We start from the raw sequence: 7,341 nt of genomic DNA on the forward strand, positions 1-7,341 counted from the left end.
TCTAACCTTGAATATGCACTTCTCAAAATTTTAACAAATTCTATATAGATGGCATTATAGAAGACACACTTGAGGTGTTCAAAATGGTTTTCTCCTTTTGAGGAATGCACACAAAGGTCATCCATGTAAACTTCTAGGAATTTTCTTAGTTAATCTTTGAATGCATGGCTCATTAGTCTCTGCAATGTTGCTGGTGCATTGGTCATCCCAAAAGGCATAACTTTGTACACAAAAATCCCCCATTATGTCGCAAAAGCCATTTTTTGTTGATCTTTTGGATCTATGGCCAACTTGTTGTAACCAAATAATCCGTCCAAGAAGCTTTAAATTTCTTTTCCAGCTACTCACTCTAAGAAGCGATCAATGATGGAAGAGGACAGTTATCTTGTATGGTAGCAACATTCACCTTCTTGAGGGCACACTCTAAGTTTTTTGTTCTTTTTGGTACTACCACAATTGGTGATACCCAGTAAGTGTGTTTGATTTTGAGGGTGTCTTGCAGATCTCTCCATAGATATGGTCTTATCTTCAACAACTCAACCAATGTGATAGTACATTGGATATGAATCAACATGATTGACTGCAAGTTCTCCACATCTAAATTCTGCTTTGATATGTTCAATCTTGTGGTCTTGCATACCTGAGATTTATCTTTTTTTTCTCCTAACTATGAGGGTAATGTTTGGAGTGTTCGGGCTTTTGATAGGCTTGATTGCTATGACCCCCGATCTCCTTACAAAGATTGTTCGTCCAGATCCATGGGTGGTTAATAGAGCCAAAATTCCTCAATTGGAGCCAATTTCAGAGTTAGACTTCCGTCGTTCACTTCTCTAACCTGTTTCCATAGATGATTTGGCCTTCCTCCACTAAGGGAATTCCATCTAGCCTTCCTCATTGTCTAGAACTATCAATTTTGGTTTGTTAGCTCTAACTAAATATTCCCTCAGTCCCTTAACATCTTAGTTTCTATAGGTTCTGGTTTTGTTTCTCTTTTAGTTGGTTTTTTTGATGATTTTTAGTTTTGGTTTTTGTGTTTCTAGCATTGATTGCGTGATGTGCACCAAGTTCTTATAAGATTCAAGCTTTGCGCCTTCCATGTTAGGTGTTGGGTAGGTTTTCCATGTTGTTTCTAGTGTTTGACTCGCTTTCAATCCTACTTGGAAGGCTTTCCAAGGTTGCATTGATGGGCTCATATACTTTGTCTACAAACGTAGATCCTCTCGATCTTGGTTTTGATTCTTTGAACTCTAATGACATTGATTGAGTTATTCCTTCAACCATTTTTTGAACTTTCTCTTCACCTTCCCTTCATTCTTTTTGTCTTCTAAGACCCTAACATCTGTGTCTCTCTTTCTTGGAGTCTCTAGAAGGTTTTTTGTTTGTATTGGACTCGCTCACACTATTTTTCTCTAGTAACTACCTGGACCAAAACCATGGGTTCTCCATCTGAGGAGCTACCTGGCATGATATGTACTACATTTATGGCTATTTTTCCTTTGTTTGTCTCCGGATTTCTAGGATAATCATCAAGAAAATTCCCACCTTTTCTATTGCATTGCTACGTGCAATAAGCCTCAACTAGTCTAGCGTTCTTATTTGGCTTTGGACAATCATTTTTCCAATGGTCATTTGAACCACAATATGGCAATTCCCTGTTCTTGGTTTAGGCATTTGTTCTACCATGGGTGGACTTACTCCTTGATTTCCAATAAAGTAAACTGATTCTACCTCTGGAGGTGCTTGATAAACTTGTTCTGCCGTGGTAGGAGTTGATTGAGTGTACCACTCATCCTCTACTCCCATGTTTGATAAACTTGTTTCATTATAAGGAGTAATCGGTACTAGAGCTTGCTCATTTACTTATCCTTCAAGAAGCATTTACTTAGCTAGCACATCACTATTTCCAGGCATAGGTGGTTGTTGACCTAGTACTGGCTGTGGTCTCTCCATAGCCATAGGAGGTTTTTGCACTGCCCCATGTTACGCAGATATCTATACATTGGCTGTCCCTGTTGTTTCATCGATATGTATTGGACATTTTTGTCATACTTAGGCTTGTAATATCACTCATTTTCTACATGGTTTGTCCATTTTTCTTCAATGACACACCATTTTGATGGTCTAGGTTGTCCCACAGGTTTCCCTTGTGGTGGTCCCTGTCCTGACCCTTGCATCGACATCCTTTGCATGTTGCTCATCATATCATTCATGCGTTTAAGCATGAATTTGATAGCATTTATAGGAGCTGCCACAGTTGGTCCTACCTATGCTGCCACAACTATTGTGGTATGCTCACTCTGGGTGTCCTTAACAACGCTCTCTACTTGAAGATTTCACAATTAGTCATGGATCTAGGAGGTATGGTATCGAACCAAGGTAAGGCTTTACCTTCCAAAGTCATTCCAAACCCCTCAAACTGAGTGCAAAAGTCTGTTATGTCCTCTGGTCTCAGGACTTGCCTGAAGCTTGCTAAATGGTCATATAGATCCCCTGACCCACTTTACTTTTTGACCCATTTTTGAAAGTCAACTAATCTGACCCTACTATTGTGTTCAACACTTATTCTCCTAGCTGGTGCTTCTCCAACTAAGCCTTCAAACTATTTTCTTAGTAGGTGTGACTCATGTGTACCTCTTCTTGTCTTGGTTTCACCTATTCTTCTCTGGTTAATGGTGGTTTCCACATGGCTACCCCAATTCTCATACTTAAGGTGGCAACCTTGGGCCATATTGCCCCTTTGGTTGGCCATACTGCCGAATGCTCTCTTGATTGGTCCCAAGTTTTGTTATGCTCCAGGTCTCATACCCATGATGGTTTCTTAAATTGAGGAGCCCTAGTACGTTTTTTGTTCAACCTCCCTCGGAGTCATCATAACAATGTTATTGTTATAACAATTCCTAAAGAGGTGTATGGGATGGTCCGCTATGGTTTTCTCCCTTATCTTGAAAATATACATGATTTTCAAGGGTGTTAGCTTCCCCGGTTTAGCATGAGTTGTCCATATTAGATTCATGACATTTTTTTTTCTCTCGACAATAACTCCAAGTCGTGGGTTATTGGTAGGTATGCAATTTAGAGGTTTGGCATCTATCTAGTTGTTGCATTTTTTTTGCTACTGTCTGTTTATGTGTTCACATATCATTGCATGAATTTTGTTTGTAAATGTACTACATTTTCAGTGTGACGTATATGTTTGCATCCATTTTGATCGTCGTGCACTCTAAAAACAAATACTCTTAGCCCATGGTCGAGAAATATTGGGTTATTTTGCAATTCTTGAAGCGCCAAAGAAGTTTGAAGTCAATGATGCGATCAAATGTGATGCAAACAAATCAATTATCTCACCGGTGTTGGGCATTTTTGCAGCAAAATGTGCTTGCAATTTACATTTATGCTAACTTTTTGTAGTTGCTAAGGTCCAAAGGTCTAAGGTTTAGTTTTTTTTAAAGAAGATCAACATTAAACAAAGAAATTGAAAGGGTGCTTTTGGAGAGATGCCTGGCCGTAGAGAGAAGAGGAGAGAGAGGTGCCTCTTTGCTTCTTTTCCGACTGCATATAGAGCAAGATGTGAGCCTTTGTTGCATTTACGAACACCTATGTGTATCATGTGTGTGTGTGTGCATGTTCTCCATTGAGTTAGAGAGAGAAGGCCTGTCTCTTGTGAATTGAAGTGAGAGAAACACCTCTTTGCGTTCATAAATGTGCATGGCTCATCTCGAAAAGGAAGTCGAGGCCTTTGCATGGAGTACCTAAACGTCCAAAATGGACAACCCATCCGCGTGTAGTGCTGAGCCGATGCTCATCGATGAGACCTGTCGACAAAGAGCGGACGGCCCCAAAACTGCGTCATGGAGTCCCCGTGCGAGGCGGACTCTCCCAATACCGAGCGCTCTCATACCCAATCACTCTCCCAATACCCCCACATTGTGAAGTGGAGGGGGACACTCCCATTACCGAGCGCTCTCATACCCAATCACACGTCCGTAGTAGCCAAATGGTGACCTGAGGAGAAATAAAGGTCAGGACTATGCCCCATCGTCTGTCGTCCCCAATCCGAGTCCATCACGCGCCCCATGACACCGAGTCGTGGTTTGCCAAGATTGGGTAGTCACGTTCCACCATCACCCGGGAGCCCTCGCTCGAGCGGAGCTCAATATACACCCGCCCCTTAGAAAACTCTCATCCCAAGGGTAGCAGTGGTAGGGTAGGAATCTCCTTGATTAATACTTTGGAGGGTGTAGAACGTAGTGTGTCTACTTATTTGCAAAATGGGCTGCATGAGTGATCTTACCGAGAAGGCATTGTCTATCTCAAACAGCCGTGCTGGTTGAAAGGCAGAAAGTTGTGAGTACCAAGTCCACTTGGCACTTTTGATGGGGCTTTAGGGTAAGATTTTACACAGAGTGGCATAGACCACGTTGCTACATTGATCCATGCCAAGCAACCTGTTTGTTCCAGATGTCATACCTGTTGCTGTAGTGATGATGCAACACTCATCTTGAGTGTGAGAACCAAGTCGTGTTGATTCCCACTGCTTCTTTGAAAGATGATTTGGATGTCTTTGTGCTTGTTCCTTCTTGAATGGCGAAGAAGGTCCACTTTGCGTTAAGCTGAGTTGATTGCATAGGTGTGGGAGTAGTGTGCACCAAATAGATTTGCCCACTTCACGTTCCATGGAGAGTAAGGTACTCTGCCAAATTGGATCCTAAGGCTTGATTGACGAGCCTGTTTGCTACCTCCTGAAGATTTGGCGTTCAGATTTTCCTTCTTGAAGCACTTACTTGAGTGCTCATGTAGACCTGGAAGTTTTGATTTGATCTTACCTGCTCGTTGAAGTAAGGTACATTGTCAAAGATACCTTCTAGGCTTATTGAGCACCGGTCCGTCATTTGACCAAAAGATGAAGCCCATCTGATTCCTTCCTTGGCATGCAAACCAAGGTTTTTGTGAGATTGCGGGAAAGTCAATCCCATTGATCCCTTGAAGCTTTGACATACTTCAAGACTCGGTTGAACTTGAATGTTCTGATATGAGTCTTGCAAACTTGAGGGCAAGACTTGAAGTAGGTAATTTGTAGAGAAGAAGATGCCTTTAATCCGCTTCAGTCCTTGCTATCTGCTTTAAGCTTGTCTTTGAATTGAGCCTAAATGCTCACATGTATCTGTCTTGCTCTTGAAAAACTTTGACTTGTTCTTCATAAACCTGATTTCATTGGCCATCAAAAACAAACTTGAGAATCACTCATCTTGGACCTTTGTTTACCCTTAGATCTGCTACGATCTTGATGAAGGTCTGATGGTGCAGTTTGAAGAAGAGGGTTTGATGGTGGGGCTCATCCTCTCGAGCCTGATGTGGTGCACCACATACCTTTCTAACGGTCTATGTCACATAATGACTCGACATAGCCTTGCTTGTCTTTAGCTGAAGATGAGCCCGCTCTGATTGGGATGATATTGGCATTGCTTCATGAGCAGTGCTATCCTCCAGGACCATCACTGTGGGAGGCATCACTCATCCTCTGGCCTTCTTATGAGGGGGCCTTCCTCATGTGGTCCTTGCGTTGAGCCGTCTTATGGGGGGCTATCCCCGAATCTCCGTGCTTGAAAATAGATGCATGGCTCACCTGCTTGTAGGCCTTTAGCTTCACTGTGGTGCTCGATCCACCACCTCTCAATCATCCAAATTTGATTGGATGCACGATCCACCCGCTCACAGGTACTCAGCTTTGCTGTGTCTCTTTGCATGGTCCATCCAAGTCTATTTGGGTCCCCGGCTTCGCTGGGCTATTCCTTTGTGCATGGTCCACCACCCGAGTCGATTCGGGTCCCCGACTTGGCCGATGATAAACTTGGATCTTACATAGCCTGATGGTCTGCAGCACAGTGTCTTGCTTATGAAGATCATGTCTCTCTGTATGTGGGGGCTTGGGATGTAGCCTGGTATTTTGCAGGCACTTGAACCTGCTTTTGATGAACTGGGGCTTTGGTTGATGCTGCTAAATGCGTCTTGGTTGAGTTGGGGGATTGTTGCCTTGCTTGGCTCACCCTTGATTGGTTCACCCGCTTATGATTGGGCTAGGATCCAGATGCCTTGCCTTCACCCGCTTATGATTGGGCTAGGATCCAGATGCCTTGCCTCCACCTGCCGATTAAGTTATCCTCAAGAGGTACTCTCAACCTCATGCTAATCTAGCATGGCACTTTCCTCGCCGGCTTGTATTCATTGATGATGAGGAGGGCCATCCTTTTGGCACCTACCTTGCTGCTACTGATGCTGTTAAATGAGGGGGCTATCTAGCCTGACCTCGACAAGTCCCTCTGGACTACTTTTTGGGTGACATCTAGTTGTCCCTTGATGGTGAAGAAGCCTTGGCTCTTGCTCCTTTGCTCTGACTACATCGAAGCATGCCTCGATCATCTTAAGATAAGCACTGGCTAGTGGCTGGCTGTTGGCTGTTGATGTTGTCTTACTTCAAGACACTGCATCTTTGAACTGTCCCATTCCAATCCAGAGATACTTAGAAGGATGAGCGACCTCGTCCCATTCCGAGTGCTATAGAACTCGTGGCTTTGTTGTGCTCGATGATGATGATACATTTTGTGGTAGCATCCTTGTACCTGCTGATTCGCTTTGCCCTGAAATGGCTCTTTGATCTACTCCTTCGGTTCCCATCCATGAGAGTGGAGTACCCCCTGCATGCCACCCTTCCACGATGCAAATTGATGTTCCAATTTGACATGGGGGTTTGCCTCTGGAATTATGATGAGCTCCACTATTATGACAACCAAGGTTCCCAGGCCTTGACTGCTGAACTACTTTGCTTTTCTTTCCTACCTGTGACTTCTTGAGCTAATGATGCTATCCAAGCTTGTTTACCATTCGGCTTCCCAGGCCCTCCTGGACAATCTGCACTTGCTGTCAATGTTCGTGTCAAGGATCACACTTCCTATTCATTATTCATTCCACTTATCCTTTAAGCTTGATGATGTTGTGATTTCATGTTTGAACAAGGGACAACCTGTCACGCTGCTCGTTACCTTGCCACAGGGGTCCATGTGCATATGCTTTGCATTGTGATGATGAGCCACTGCCATTGTGACTCGTAGCCTGTGCCACAGGCTTGAAGTGCCAATGCTAAATTCACCTCGCCATCCATGTTGATAGCGGAGGCTTTATCTTTGACTGAGTTGGTCACTTACCTTGGACCGCTTTGCCAAGCCATACCAATATGAGGTTGAAGCTCAATGGATGATGGTCACATTTGACTCCGGGTCCGCTTACCTCTTTACAAGGTGCATGACGACTCCTAACGAGGCTGACTGATGAGAAATTTCATATCTG

Source organism: Adiantum capillus-veneris, chromosome 14 (assembly GCF_014529385.1).
Source record: "Adiantum capillus-veneris isolate H3 chromosome 14, ASM1452938v2, whole genome shotgun sequence".
Taxonomy (NCBI): domain Eukaryota; kingdom Viridiplantae; phylum Streptophyta; class Polypodiopsida; order Polypodiales; family Pteridaceae; genus Adiantum; species Adiantum capillus-veneris.